The sequence below is a fragment of the Heteronotia binoei genome, chromosome 11 (assembly GCF_032191835.1).
Source record: "Heteronotia binoei isolate CCM8104 ecotype False Entrance Well chromosome 11, APGP_CSIRO_Hbin_v1, whole genome shotgun sequence".
Classification (NCBI taxonomy): Eukaryota; Metazoa; Chordata; class Lepidosauria; order Squamata; family Gekkonidae; genus Heteronotia; species Heteronotia binoei.
In genome coordinates this window covers 12,400,224-12,416,686 of record NC_083233.1, presented here as the reverse complement: position 1 = coordinate 12,416,686, position 16,463 = coordinate 12,400,224, and the positions used below count along the sequence as shown (strand labels likewise).

Below are 16,463 nucleotides of genomic sequence, written 5' to 3'. Positions count from 1 at the left end.
TTAAAACTCTATACCTCATCTTTGCACTGATTGCCATCACTTTCAGAGCCTAGTAACGACAACACTTTTTAGTAGGTCCCCTGCATAATAGAATACGCTAAATACAGCAGTATTTAGTATTATTTGTGGTGAAATTCTCTTAGATTTTACTGATATATTGCTTAGATGAAGGTTTATGCATATCTGATTTTTTATATTTTGCTAGTTGCTCCACAGGCTGCTGGGAAATGGGTTAAAGCAAAACAAACTTATCTTCTCCTTTTCTTCATGACTCACAATCCCACAAAGGGCAGGAAACAGACTAGTCACGACAATATGGGAATGTGCACAGTAGGATACATTCGTTGCTGAGCAGAGTTCCCCTACTGCAGTCATAAAAAACAGGTTGGAATCACTTGATTTAAGAAGTGGCTATATGATTAAAATTTCACATGCATCACTGTTGTCCAAATGAAACCTGAATGAAAGCACCCATGCAAATAACTGCACAGCCCAACAAAAGAATATTTTACTGTTTTAGTAATATTTTACTATTCTACATGTTCAGACTTGAATTCATCATTATAAAAATACCTTGTTATAAAAGTATGAGCATCCTGTACCTTCAGAGAGTCTATTTAGAACTGAAAAAATGGCACATCAAATTCAGCACAATTTCTCCCTGTCTCCAGCACTTTTAAAACAGAGTATGCTGTTTAGAGATGCAAGCTATTCCCTTCACATATTATACCAACTGGGTATTGCCAAGAGAAACTAATAGTTTTATTAGTTAAAACAAAATCTTGATTTCTGGCTTATAAATATATAAACGGCCACACAAATCTAATGAGTTGACAATCACCTCACAGATCAGTACAAAATCCCCACAGCTCAGGAGAAACATATTAAATCCTCTAAAGCTCATGCAGAAGTTTCTATACAAGTGGTATGATTAGCAAATTATCAAATAACAAATTATAATTCACATTAGGCAGCAATATGTGGCACACTGCAACCCCCCCCCCAAAAAATGAAACATGCAAAAGGTAAACGTAGCCCACCCACCCACCCCAATGCAAGCACCAGTCATTTCCAACTCTGGGGTGACGTCACATCACGATGCTTTCACGGCAGACTTTTTATGGGGTGGTTTGCCATTGCCCTCCCCAATCATCTACACTTTCCCCACCCCCACCCCCAGCAAGCTGGATACTCATTTTATCAACCTCAGAAGGATGGAAGGCTGAGTCAACCTTGAGCCAGCTACCTGAACCCAGCTTCCGCCGGGATCAAACTGAGGTCGTGAGCAGAGTTTGGACTGCAGTACTGCAGCTTTACCGCTCTGCGGCACGGGGCTCATCAAAACGTGCAATTCCGAGGCTTAAATATATCCATATGGCTGGAAAAAAGTTTTGCTTTTGTTTTCAATGCAAGCAGCAGCATGAACCTAAAGCGGATTGTGATCTAATATGGAGAGCCAATTGATCTCTAATAACCAGTGTTCCTCTCAGCTGAGTTAATGTGAGCTAGCTCACAAGTTTTTAGCCTCCAGCTCACACATTTTTGTCTTAGCTCAGGAAAAATGGCCCCAGGGCAAGCTAATTTATGCAGAGGCTCATAACTTTAATGCCAGTAGTTCACGAAATAGAATTTTTGTTCACAAGACTCCACAGCTTAGAGGGAATACTGTTAATAACCTGTACAGCAAATGGCACTTAAAGTGGAACTGAATTGCAGGTGTCCTGTGAAAGGGCTCAGAGGAAAGGCAAAGCAGCCTTGTGTGTTAAGATATACTTCCTCCTACTCATATGAGTCGCTCACCCCCAACTCAGAGAAGTCTGCTTCGGAAAGGTCTCTAAAGACCATTATTTTTCTGGCTACCCTATTTGTTCTTACCTGTTTGTTTGCTTTTTTAGCCAGGTGTGCCTCTATCAACTCCTACTGAACTCAGTGGAATTCGGTGGTGATGGAAAGTGCTGTCAAGCTGCAGCTGATTTATGGCAACCCCATGGAGTTTTCAAAGCAAGAAACCAACAGGAATGGTTTGTCTTTGTCTACCTTTGCGCAATGACCCTGGTCTTCCTTGGGGATCTCTCGTCCAGGTGCTAACCAGGGCCAATCCTGCTTAGTTGCCAAGAGCTGATAAGACTGGGCTAGCCAAGACCATCCAGGGGATTTCCTTCTGAGTAAATGCACAGGACTGGCCTGAAAATATATTTTTTGATGGGAATTAAAGCTTTTCCATAGCTTTGGGTTTTTTAAAAAAAATGCAAAAAGCAAATCTAGAAGTTACAGAATGAAACTAGCATAGAGGTTGGCATTGCAATCGATTGTCTGGACAAATGTTGTCGTTGTCTCCTGACCAAACAATCTGATCATCTACTATTTGGTCTCTGTCAATTATTGTAAAATACTTAATGATGCCAAGAATGTCACTGGACAGACAGCAATTCACCCTTCATAGTGACACTGGTTAGTAAAGCTAGGAAGGAGAGCTACGTGACCCCTAGGCTTGCAACGGCCACAGGCAAACATAAACAGCACAGCAAAGATTCTGCTACTGGCCCCTATAACTGCAAGCAGTTCCTTGCTGGAACCACAAGTAGTCATCAGCAACCACTATGCAAGGAACTGTACAAAGAAGTTATCCTCATTATCAGTATATCTAATTCTCAACTAGGCCAAATCTTTGAATACTTAAATTCAGATATTAAATTCAGATATCAAACTGTGGATCATTCTACAAATCTGAAAAAGCCCCAGGTCTGCAGAAGTATTTGAAACCTACAAATTACATTTGGGGATTAAAAATCCAATAATAATAAAAGAGCTACCTTCACTTTAAGAAATGCCCTCAGGGGCCAGTGTTAGGCAACATAACAGTTTTGCCAGCCTTCCCAGGCTTGGTTTCTGCCATTAAAAGGCATTAAAAAGCTCTTTCCAGGCTGTTCTGATTTTGTTCTGATTTTGAGACTAATCAAGGCCAGGCCCAGCAGCAACCCCCATGTGACTTGCCACCACATGACTTTCAAGACTCAACCAAGCTCAGCTATTGTTTAAGAAGAAGAAGATATTGGATTTATATCCCGCCCTCCACTCCGAAGAGTCTCAGAGCGGCTCACAATCTCCTTTACCTTCCTCCCCCACAACAAACACCCTGTGAGGTGGGTGGGGCTGGAGAGGGCTCTCACAGCAGCTGCCCTTTCAAGGGCAACCTCTGCCAGAGCTATGGCTGACCCAAGGCCATGCCAGCAGGTGCAAGTGGAGGAGTGGGGAATCAAACCCGGTTCTCCCAGATAAGAGTCCACACACTTAACCACTACACCAAACTGGCTCTCCCTAATAGCAGCCACAAGCCAGTGTGGTATAGCAGTTAGAGCTTCAGACTAGAATCTTGAAGACCCAGGTTCAAATCCCCAGTCTGTCATGAAAGCTCAGAGGGTTGTTGTAAGGTCAAAATCGGAGAACAGAAGAACAATGTCAGCTGCATTGGTTCCCCAATGTGGAGAAAAGTAGTGTATCAACGGTTAACAAATACAGCTGAAGATGTGGGGCTGATAAAAGAGACCTTGGCTGAGGAGTGTGAAGGAGAGGAGAAGGCAGGGAAAGGGGAGAATATATGGGGGCTGCCAGGAGATGGAAAGAGAAAATATTGGGTGAGGCGATACTAGAGAAAATGAGATGTCCCCCTCAAGTCTTAGAGGATCCTGCACTTGTCATGTTCCTGTTCTAATATTATTTATTTTATTTTCTTCAAGTTATATCCCACCTTCCCCACAAGCAGGCTCAGGATGGCTTTCAAGGTTACAAAGGTCTCATAATAAAATATTAAAATGCAGACATTTAAAATTTAAAAGTTTCAATCATTTTTTTCCAGTTATCATATAACAAGCACCAGAATTAAAGTCTGGTGACGTTTCAGACGGAAGCCCTCTTGAGATGTACCATGGAGTACTTAGCTAGTGACCACTAGGCTAGGGCTACCAGCAGGGAAGGCCAAAGATGTACTTTGGACACCCACTGCTTCAACTAAAAGCTGCCTCAGTTCTTCTGTCTGCCTAAACTCTAAGTATGTGACCGATTAATCACAAAATAAAAGGGCACTCCTATTAGAACAAATCAAGAAACCTGGAAACAGAAAGTAAGTAAAAATGTAGGTTCACTTTTTCAAACATTGACACTTCAAGGGGTGTGCCTTTACGCTTTTTAAAAACCATTACTTTATCACTGGGATAGCTTTGTGCTACATGCATCAGCTGCACAAAAGATCTATGATGACTATTAGTCATGCACTTTTAAAATGCATTTGTTTACACACAACTCCTGAGCATAGATAATGCACATTCTGCTACATGCTTGCTCGAAGAATGATGGTCTCTGTCATTCCCTGAGCAAGCGGGCAGCAGAATGTTCACCGGCTGTTTAACTTGCTTTACGTAAACAGAACCAGTCTGCCAAACCATGGCCCTTTGCTGGCCAGTACTACAAATGTCTAGGACACAAAACAAAATTAGGAAAGAATGTTTTGGAGTTCACATGCTTCCTTCTAGTAGAATCAGCCTGTCCCTGAGAGAAGCAGAAATACTAATTAGTCAACACAGGCTTTCTAGGAAGTAAAACGCCTTTACAGTTACAAAGTAGTAACAGTTATTAAAAACAAGCTAGAAGCAACCACCTCTACTAAAAACAAGAGCACCATGGAGCTATTGTTAATCCAGTACTCTCGTAGGAACTGACTTCTACACTCAAATTTCCTTTCCGTGAAGCCAGCCAAACTGAAAACAAAATCCTGAGACTAAATAATTATATAAACAACTAAATACGCAATGGAAAGTTACACAAATATGTCAGTCCTTTAGTACACAGCTTCGAAAATATTTTATCCTGGTATGTTCCCTGGGGAGTAAATTTTAATGTTCCATTTAAATATTAAACAGAAAATGTATTCAGATCCCAAACATTTCCATTGATGCACATGGCTTACAATGGTCATTCTGTAGTAATACTGTGCAGTATGAAAATTTTCAGTGATCTGCCTAGATTTGGAGAAATCTAGATGAGACATCCTTTCGAATTGTGGTGCTGGAGAAGCCTCAAGAGTCCCTTGGACTGCAAGAAGATCAAATCAGTCATTCCTAAGGGAAATAAACCCTGACTGTTCCCTGGAAGGTCAGATGCTAAAGCTCAAATACTTTGGCCATCAAATGAGAAGGGAGCACTCACTGGAGAAGACCCCGATGCTGGGAAAGACAGAAGGCAAAAGAAGAAGGGGACAGCAAAAGATGGGATGGCTGGACAGTGTTACTGATGGGACTAACATGAATTTGAGCAGACTTCAGAGGATGGTGGAAGACAGGAGGGCTTGGCGTGACTTGGTCCACTGGGTCACAAAGAGTCGGACTAGACTATGCAACTGAACAACAACAACAAAAGATGAGACAGCGTTTAATGCAATGATGCCTCTATTACTGATTTAACCAAATCAGGACTTTTCTTAAAACAGCATTTCTTCATCTAGCCTAATTCAACATAGGATGTAAAAAATGTGCAAAACTCATTACATTCACCAGTGTATACATACAGAGATTATATGTACCTGAAACAGCAGATTTCCAAAGAAGTGTATAGCAATGTTAATTTTATTTATTTTTCTCATACACAACTTTAGCCAGATAATTTTTTTTTTTTATTATTTAGCATGGAATCACACAATAAACAGGGGTGGCCAAATCTGCTTAACATAAGAGCCACACAGAACAAACATCAGATGTTTGAGAGCCAGAAGACATGATTGTTAGATGTTTGAGAGCCACAAGACAGGGAGGGAGGGAGGCAAGTAGATGAGGGGAGGGAAAGAGGTGGAAAGAAAGCAACTTTAACTTTAAATGCATTCTCTAAGGCACTGGCTGGCTTGGATATGTGATTTAAGAGAAATGCCTTCTCAAAGCTGGCCAGTGGGGGCTTTGAGAGCCATGCAATGTGTGTGAAAGAGCCACATGTGGCTCCCAAGCTGCAGGTTGGCCACCCCAATATATAGTTCACCAAATGAAATCCAAGGAAAGGGGAAAAAAATAAACATCTTATAAATTTTGTATATACTCTAGTCACAAACCATATTTTTATGAATGGTAGGAAAGGAACATGAGAACTGGGTGTGTTTGTTACCTAAAAGAAGTGAAATTCAGACTGAACTTACATAACACTGATGAATAAAAAGACAACTGATTTAATAACCTGGAGAAATCTCTCCATACCAAGAAGTAACAACTGGTTTATGTTTTTCTGCTAAGCTAACAGTGCACATTTTGCAGGGAGATTTCTCCAAAAACAGTTTTAAACAAATCAGAAACAAAGCCAAAATAAATGCTCTGTAATTCTGCAAAGTAAGATGCCAAAATTTATAACAAAACTATTTGATTTCCTGCAGCCTTCGGCTAACTGCTGCTATATCTACCAAGGGGTTAATGACTGTCATCACTAGCACAAAACGTATACTAAACAGAAAAAGCTTTCTTTTTAATCAGATTTTACAAAATAAGCTGCATGCCCAAATATTTTTCCAGGACAACATAAACACCGCTGATTTATCTCTTACCTCAAGAGGGAGAGCTCTCTCGTGTGTTTTGTTTTGGTGTCCACTCGTATCATGACAAGCACTATAAAAAATGCAACCTTGGATGCTGCTAAGCAGTGAATCACATTTTCCTGAGGTTTTTTCTTCGCTTGTTACATCAGCATCAGGCCACATTCAGAGCCCTGCCTCCTGAGCTGCGTCTAAGGAAGGGGCGTGAGAGGAAGGAGATTACGCGGCTTGAGCACCAAGGACCAGAGGGAGGCATCTGGCCAGAATCCAGAAAGATGCTACCGGTTTGAGCCAATGGCCACAAAGAACAGCTTGCTTTCCACTCAGCTGCTGGGAAGAAGATGCTTCGGCTGGACAAAGGCCAGCGTCAGTTCACAGAGATGTGCAACAAGACTGGTTTGTCTTCCTAGCTCACAAAGAGAAGCTAGTAATCTGCCAGGTAACTATTTAAGACACATCACAGATAACGGTATTGTTGCCTCTAAGTGGACAAAGTGGACAAATACATCTGGGAATGTATTCCGGTGACACAATGAATGTAACAAAGGGGGCAGGGAGATGAGGGGAAGAAACAATAAGGGTGCCGTGCATCTGCTGTACTAAAACCACCTGCTTTGCATCCTTCATCCAGCACTGAGGTACAAGAGAAGGCAAAATGCCAAAAGCCTTCCAAGGCAAAGTCCATTTCCCACAGGGTTACAGTTACACTTCAAACACATGCTCATTGTGGAGATGCGCATGAAAGTCTGTTATATAAATCTCTCACAGTCACAATAAGCCCAGTATGCTTCCATATATTTATCTCAAGGGCACCAAGATCAATTGAAGTCACCTTGAACCAAGCCAGGCTATCTCTCGTTTGAGGCATGGGCTCTCCCAATAATTTATTTACTTCATTTATACCCTGCCTTTCTCCCCAGGAAGGACCCAGAGCAGCTCATGTCATTTTCCCTGCCTCTATTTTATCTTCACAACAACCCTGTGAGGTAGGTTAGGCTGAGAGCTTGTGACTGGCTCATCCAGTGAGCTTCCATGGCAAAGCAGGGATTCAGGCATGGGCCTCCCAGATCCTAGCCCAACAGTCAATCCAGTACACCATGCTGGTTCTCAAGCATCGTTACTTGTGAGGCGGCTTCTCCACCAAAACCTCTCCACTTTCAGAATCATTTGCTTCCCCACCCCTTTCCCCTTCCAATCTTTATATCTTATTCTGTTCTTTCATCTTTTCTTTCCGGCAAGTTTATAAACATGTACCTTTAGAAAGGGATGTATTAGATTCCCAAGACTGGTAGTTTTCAGGAAATGGAAATACACTGTTGCATTGTTTCCCTGAGTGGAAGGAGGCGTATTATCAAAATGTTTCTCAACATAACCTATAGTACACCCTTTTCACTGACCAGGACAGAAACAGAATGAGGTCTTTTCATAGTAACTAAATTAGTTTATTCAACTAATCTCTTTCAATCTATAGTAAAGCATGCATTGACTTAGTTTCAGTTATAGCAATGGCAGATCAGAGACTCCCGACTTTGTGGAACCTGTCGGTAACTATGGGATTCTGAGAAAAGTTAGTGCCGCCAAAAAAAGGAGGAGGAGACGTTGTCATGGGGGAATCCAATCACACAACTTTGTGAGGTTCCACAAAATGTTAAGAAGTTTTGCATCTATCTGTGTTGGAGCCAGCAGTTTCCAAATAAGGGGAGGGGAGAGGATGAGGAAAGGAACTTAGCAGTTACGGAGGCAGGGCCTACAAAAATGCACACCTTCTCGTCCACACAGCATGCAAAGGTACTTTGACTACAGACTGACCAAACAAGGTTTGGGAAACATCTTAACCGACCAGAGGAAAACACAGAAAGTGGATGATTAGGGGACAAAGTCCTGTGTATGCTCCAAAAAATCCTCCTACTCCAGACCCCAAACAGGAGCACATCTCCGTGGGGAAGCAGCTTACCACAGGGCATCAGAGCTGAAAAATAACATCATTCATACAAATTCCATCCCATCCAATGCAACACAAACAAGTGAGTTGCACCTATCCCCTCAGGTGAAATATCCTTCTGTCTCTGTAAAGGTAATGATCTGAATGGAGTCCAGCAACATGGAAGAAATGTGGGGGACACACATTTATTAGAATTACACTTTCTACCAGGTTAATGGACTGCAAAACATGCTGATCAACAAAAATGATGTCCCATAGTAGAAAATTTTTTATTGTTTAATACAAGTACTCATAAAATGGCACCCAGCATCTTAGAGCAGGGGTCCCCAACCACCGGTCCATGGACCAGTACTGGTCCGTAGCCTGCTAGCAACTAGGCTGAGGAGCAAGGCCACACCACCTCTTTTGTCCACCCGGGTCCTGGACTGGCAGAAGAGGGAGCACTGCTGTGACCTTAGCCCACCCCTCATTTATAGGCCCCCGCTGATCAGCTGACCAGTGGGGGGTTCTTTAAATGGGAGGGGGAGGCAGACTGGTCTTCTTCCAGCTGGCCACCTAGCGGAGAGCTGGCAGAAACAGCCCCCCCCATTTAAAGACCCCCATGGGGGGCAGAGATGGCTGTGGCACCAAAAACCCAATGCCATTCCCCTCCACCACCAGTCCATGGAAAAACTGTCTTCCACAAAACCGGTCCCTGGTGCCAAAAAGGTTGGGGGCCACTGTCTTAGAGGTGGTATTTCCTCAGATATGGGAGAAAAGAAGGAATGCCTCTTCCAAGATGTTGCTTGTGACTTATAAGTTAGATCTTTTTCTTTTTTAAAAAAAGTATCCCCCCTGGGCCATTCCTTTAATATGCAAATACACAGAGATATTATCAATTAACTGCCTAAATTATCAACTAGTGGAAAGTGCCACCAAGTCACAGCCAACTTACATCAACCACCCTACAGGTTTTTCAAGGCAAATGACAAACAGAGGTAGTTTGCCATTGCCTGTCCATGCATAGTGACTTGGGAATTCCTTGATGATCTCCCCTGCTTAGCTTCTGAAGTCTGATGAGACTGGGCTAATCTAGGCCAGTCAGGTCAACAAAGACAGCCCTCCTCCATGTCCACACAAAATATGCAGGATTCCAAGCATACCCATTTCATCCAGCATGCCTCTGATGCCAAGAAGCATTGAGGGAAATGACATGGTTTTTCTTTTGGGTTCGGGGGAACCCTGTTTCCTAACAGCATCCAGGGGGGACCTGGGGATCCCCCAGAATTCCAGTCCATTTCCAGACTACAGAAATCAATTTCCCTGGAAGACTCTATGGCAGGGGTGTCAAACATGCAGTCTGGGGGCTGAATCAGACCCTGGAGAGCTCTTACCAGGCAACTTGCTGTCATCTGCTTCCTTCTCCCTATGTCTTGCTTTCCTCTGTGTAACAGCTTGCTTTGCAAGACTTGCTCCACTGCACAGCAGAGCTACTGAGCTAAGCCTCCCTTCCTTCTATTGGCTGAGGCTCCTCCCTCCCCCAGTCCCCAGGGGAAGGAAGGAAAGAGCCACAGCTTCCTTTGCCCAGTTCCCTATATCCAATGGGAGAAATACAAAGAAAGCACTTTTAAAACCAACAAGTGCTAACATTTTAAGCATGTTTTAAGGGGTTTTTAAAAAAATATATTGAATTCTGCTTGTGTCCTTTATAAAGTTCATATCCTTGCTACCTAATCTTAAATAGGTACATACATGGCCCAACCCAACAAGGTCTCATTTATGTCAGATCCGGTCCTGAAAAACAAATGAAAAGGGACTTCAGTGGAGTATAATGCCCTAGAGCAGGGGTGGCCAACAGTAGCTCTCCAGATGTTTCTTGCCTACAACTCCCATCGGCCCCAGCCATTGGCCATGTTGGCTGGGGCCAGATGGGAGTTGTAGGCAAAAAAACACCTGCAGAGCTACCGTTGGCCACCCCTGCTCTAGGGCATTACACTCCACTGAAGTCCCTTTACACCTCAGGCTCCATCCCCAAATGCCCAGAAGTTTCCCAACCAAGATCTAGCCAGTGGCTGGGGGGGAGGGGGGGGGCTGGCAAGCCTAACCCACGTGCTGCCACATCATCCAGCACACGAGAGCCCACGCGGGTTCCAACCAGCCAGCCATCCTTCTGAGGGATGAAGGGAGGGACGGTGGCTCAGTGGCAGAGCATCTGCTTGGGAAGCAGAAGGCCCCAGGTTCAATCCCCGGCATCTCCAACTAAAAAGGGTCCAGGCAAATAGGTGTGAAAAACCTCAGCTTGAGACCCTGGAGAGCCACTGCTGGTCAGGGGAGGGACGGTGGCTCAGTGGTAGAGCATCTGCTTGGGAAGCAGAAGGTCCCAGGTTCAATCCCCGGCATCTCCAACTAAAAAGGGTCCAGGCAAATAGGTGTGAAAAACCTCAGCTTGAGACCCTGGAGAGCCACTGCTGGTCAGGGGAGGGACAGTGGCTCAGTGGTAGAGCATCTGCTTGGGAAGCAGAAGGTCCCAGGTTCAATCCCCGGCATCTCCAACTCAAAAGGGTCCAGGCAAATAGGTGTGAAAAACCTCCGCTTGAGACCCTGGAGAGCCGCTGCCAGTCTGAGAAGACAATACTGACTTTGATGGACCAAAGGTCTGATTCAGTATAAGGCAGCTTCATATGTTCATATGTTTTGGGGAGGGACGGTGGCTCAGTGGTAGAGCATCTGCTTGGGAAGCAGAAGGTCCCAGGTTCAATCCCCGGCATCTCCAACTCAAAAGGGTCCAGGCAAATAGGTGTGAAAAACCTCCGCTTGAGACCCTGGAGAGCCGCTGCCAGTCTGAGAAGACAATACTGACTTTGATGGACCAAAGGTCTGATTCAGTATAAGGCAGCTTCATATGTTCATATGTTTTGGGGAGGGACGGTGGCTCAGTGGTAGAGCATCTGCTTGGGAAGCAGAAGGTCCCAGGTTCAATCCCCGGCATCTCCAACTAAAAGGTTCCAGGCAAATAGGTGTGAAAAACCTCAGCTTGAGACCCTGGAGAGCCGCTGCCAGTCTGAGAAGACAAGACTGACTTTGATGGACCGGGGGTCTGATTCAGTAGAAGGCAGCTTCGTATGTTCATCCATCCCGGGCTTCCACGCGCCACATCAGTTCACGGGCACCTGGTGGCACCGGAGGCGGGGCAGAAAGAAGCCACCGCAGGCAGAAGCCGGCGGGTCCTCGGGACGGCGCAGCCTTCCGAGAGCGCGTTCACACGCCCGGCCCTCGCTCCTCTACCCAAACACGCGCCTCTCTTTGTGCCGCCCTTCCTCCGAAGAGCAGGAGGCGCGCGCGGCTGCCCTCGCCCCGCCTGATCCCCCGCGAGGCCGGTCCCGTCCGACCCCTCCAAGGTCACCGCCGACGCCACGTGCAGCAGGGCCGAAGAGCGCGCGCACGACGACCCCCCTTCCCGCGGGGCCGCGCCGGGCCTCCTCCTTCTTCTTCAGCCGCCGCGTCCCCTTCCTTCCCTCCCTCCCTCCCTCCGCCTCACGCACACGGCCGGGGGAGAGAGCCGGTCCTCCGCCCCCACCCCTCACATCCCCAGAGATGGAGCCAGCCGCCCGGGCCTCCCCACAGGCCGCTCACCGCTCGAACCGCCTCCGCCTCACGCGCTGCCGGTGCCGTTGCCGCCTCGCGCGGTTTAAAATGGCTGAGAGGCAGAGCGGGGGTGGGGGAGAGGGAGCCCGCGGAGCGGGAGGGGGAGGGGCGCCCACCCCGCCGGCCAATCGGAAGGCCGCCCGGCTGATTGACGCAAGCGGCGGTCACGGGGGAAGAGGAGACCTGAGGAGGCCGCTGGTGGTGGTGATGGTGGGGCTGAGGCGGAGGAGAGGAAGGGCCGCGGGCGGCCTTCGGGGATGACGTGAGCGAAGGAAAGGTCGGGCGGGAGGGTCGGGGGGCGAGGAAGCGATGGGAAGCCTTGGCGGCGCCATCCCCGCCGACACACCTCTCTTTTGATACAGCGACAAAGCAGGAGTCAAGTGGCGCCTTTAAGACCGGCCGGTTCTTATTTAGAGCGTAAGCTTTCGTGTGCTCCTAAGCGCGCTTCGTCAGACGAGGAATCCAGCACGAATTCCTCGTCTGGTGAAGCGTGCTTAGAATGCACGCGAAAGCTTACGTTCTAAATAAGAATTGGTTGGTCTTAAAGGTGGCACTTGACTCCTGCTTTGTTCAACTGCTTCAGACCAACACTTGGATCTATCTTTTGATATCTCTCTCTATATATAGGTATCATCACACAAACCCTCAGTACAGCTCCCGCAGGTATAAATGCCTTTTGAGTGTGTAGTACACATATCCATGTATAAACTGTGTACTATTGTGTGTATTTTATATAGCCGTGCATGTGTACACTGTTTATTCTTAGACAAGCCTCAGATTCAGTGGGAGCCTACAGGAGCACAGCTCTTGAACCTTTCTGAGGGTCCCCCAGCCTCCTCCCCACCTTGTCCATTGAATAGTAGGTGCAGCTGCATAACAATCCCTGGATGAGCTCCATCACCCATTTTTCTACAAAGGGACCTCTGTTTTTAGATATATCTATATAAGATTAAAATCACTTATAACATAAATACGTGCACAAGAACAGCTATCTATCACCTATCATAGACCCCTCGAGCAAGCATCGAGTCATTACTGACCCATGGGGTGATGTCACATCAGGACGTTTTCTTCGCAGACTTTTTGAGGGGTGAGTTGCCATTACCTTCCCCAGTCATCTATGCTTTACCCCCAGCAAGCTGGGTCCTCATTTTACCGACCTCAGAAGGATGGAAGGCTGAGTCAACCGTGAGCCAGCTACATGAACCCAGCTTCCATCGGGATCGAACTCAGGTTGTGAGCAGAGTTTGGACTGCAGTGCTCCAGTTTACCACTCTGTCACGGGGCTCATTATCTATAATATCCATGGCTTTTTAAAAATAGAAAACGCCTATTAGGAACTTATTTGCATATTAGGCCACACCCCCTGGTGTCACCATTGTTTCAGCGCGGATCATTTGCATATTAGGCTATGCCTCCGATGCCAAGCCAGCAGGAACTGTGTTCCTGTGCAGTCGTGCTCAAAAAAGCCCTGATCTTAAAAAGCCCTGCCTTTCTGTCTATTTCTCTGTCATCTAAGAGAAGAAATTGGATTTGTACCTCACCCTTCTCTTGGGGTCTCAGAGGGGCTTGCAATCTCCTTTCCTTTCCTGTCCCCACAACAGACACCCTGTGAGGTAGGTGGGGCTGAGAGAGCTCAGAAAGAAACTGCTCTTGAGAGGAACAGCTCTAATAGAGTTATGACTGACCCCACATCACTGCAGCAGTTGCATGTGGGGGAGTGGGGAATGTAACCTGGTTTTCCCAGGTAAGAGTCCATGAACTTAACCACTACACAGAACTGGCTTTCTTATATGGGTGTATTAGCGTATATGTATCACACAAACCCTAAATACAGCCACACATAAACCTGCACAAATGTATATACACACATACCTTTTTTTTAATGTGTCATGCACATACACATGTATAAATTGTGTACATATTTTTTGTGTGTGATTGCATATTATTTATACGTGTGTAAAATATATAAAACGATGTATTCCTTATAACATGGGGGGTTAGTATTTAGAAATTTATGTTTATACTCTGCTTTTCTCCAGAACAGAGACCCACAGTTGCCTATGATGTGGTTCTCCCCTTTGTTATAGCCTCATAACAATGTCCGTGGGGTGCAGATAAAGCTGAGAGGTAGTGACTGATCCAGGGTCACCCAGCAAACTTCCATGGCAGGGTTTGGATTTGACCCTGGGCCTCCCAGACCCTGGACCTCCCTTGAGTGTTAAATTGAGAGTGAGAGATTAAGAGTGAAGGATTGGTGCTCATGCCCCTGCTAAGCAGTAGTGGCGTAGTGAGGAAGGGAAGAAGCTGAGTTCTACCTTGTACAGCTCTACTAGCCAGTACAGAGCATCATCTCATTGCTGTTTGTCCTGTGAAGAACAAAAGAACAGGAAAGGCATTCCAACCGAACGAAACGTTCAACAGAAGTGGAGAGCCAGCATGGCTGCTTAAGAGCAGCAGACACTAATCTGGTGAACTGGATTTGATTCCCCACTCCTCCTCCACATGAAGCCAGCTAGGTGACTTTGAGCCAGTCACAGTTCTCTCTCAACTCTCTCTGTCCCACCCACTACACTGGGGAGAGGAAGGGAAGGCAATTGTAAGTTGCTGTGAGACTCCTTTGGGTAGGAAAGGGTGCAGGGCCAGATTAACAATTAGGCCAAGTAGGCACTGGCCTATGGACCTCCACACCTTTAGGGGCCCAGGCTGGCTCTCCCCTCAACCAGTTTTCCCCCTGCTTACAGCATGCACAGCCAGCAACCGAGCCGCTCTCTGCCCAATTTGCCTGGTGCGGCTGCTGGCTGGCATTGTCACCAAGTTTGCCTCTCTCTGCCTCTCCCCCGCAGCTTTGTCAAAGGGGCTTTTGAGAAGGTTTCTGCAGGCTGCAGCGGGGGCCACGGGTGGCAGGATGGGTGCTCTGACTCAGATAATTTTCAATGGGCCCCTGAGATTTTGACCACCTAGGGGGCCTCCACAGGGTTTAATCCAGCACGGAAAGGGTGCAGTATAAAACCAACTCCTCTTCTTTCATTTTCAGGGCTAAAAACAGCTCAGGAAAGGCATTAGTTTCCTAGTAACAAAACTGCATGGGAAGGAAAGGTTAAACTCTTCTCCTCTGTACAATCCAAGATGATGGACCCTCCCCACTGCTGCAAATTTTTGTTTAAAAACTGCGGGGAACCTCTGGTTAATTTCTCTCTGCAAAACACCCGACAGCTTGAGACTTTTAGGAACCTGCTGAGGAAACTGAAAATTCTGGAGTAAAAGTGGAAATGACGGACTCTGAAGAAGCAAACGCAATCAGAAAACAGTTACGTTTGAGTCCAGAAGCACCTTAGAGGTCAACAAGATTTCTTTGGCTGCATTGCACACAGTTAAACTATAAAAATGATTCCCCCCCCATTGATTGCAAAGAGTCTTGTCCGTAAACACTTTCAAGTTTTTGATCCGAGTGCCTCAAACAACTTTCAAAATGATCTCATGTCCACAGGTATGAAGAATTGGTGATGCATGGCATAGAATGACTTGGAGCCAGCTTGGAGTTGCATGAAAGATGTACCCTCCCCAGGATTTCATCCTTTCCTCCACTTTCCGTTTTAAGGGGTAACCATATTTGGTGTGGGATTGCAGAACTTGCTTTTCTGGGATTAACAGCGCATAAGATAAAAATCAGATAAGGAGGCAAAACATGCAGTCAGCAGCCCTTCCTTTTGCTGCTCTACACAACTCAGAGGAGAAGACTCCTCTTTCCTTTTCCTGCCTACACGCTGTCCACGCCAAGATCACAAAGCCACAGTTCATGTTCGGAGTCCGACCACAAGCTAGAAAGACCTTAGTCATCCTTCTAGGTAGTGGAGCGTTTTCATGATTCTAAGCTGACCAAGACTGAAGTGACAGTGAATTCAGCCTGTTGAAATTCCAAGGAAATGATCTGGACTTGTGCAGCAAATCTTTCTTAGGAAATGCCAAGTACAAATTTGAACTCTGTTGTTCAGGATTCGAGCAAACATTCCTTCATTCTTTGAATGGAAGCCGCTCCCCCTGACCCCTTTCACTTCCTCTCCGGTTGACATGATGCATGAGAGGGCAGCCATTGTCGAGTTGGATCCTTATTTCATTTTTATAGCTTTTCATGTGAGATGACCGTTCAGTCTTAGCTGGGCTGACACAGCTGTCTACAACAGTAACATTTTTCAGATGGTGGAGTTTCTGGCATTATGTGGACTTCTCTTGCTCTCTGAGTTAGATTTCAAAATCCTTTGTTTAGTTTCCTGTATTACCAACATGCCATTCCTATTTAAGGCAATTGACACCCACAAAGGATCGCCAGAGTCT

The 16,463-nt window shown here is 45.9% G+C and overlaps 1 protein-coding gene across 1 annotated transcript in view; it reads right to left on the bottom strand.

The window, feature by feature from the left end:
• ACSL4 (acyl-CoA synthetase long chain family member 4) overlaps positions 1-12,187 on the bottom strand; it is a 66,011-nt gene extending 53,824 nt beyond the window's left edge. Inside the window, exon 1 of the mRNA XM_060248949.1 lies at positions 12,106-12,187. The gene's annotated coding sequence lies outside the window, so the exon portion shown is untranslated. The remainder of the gene's footprint in view (positions 1-12,105) is intronic.
• Positions 12,188-16,463: the final 4,276 nt, after the last annotated feature.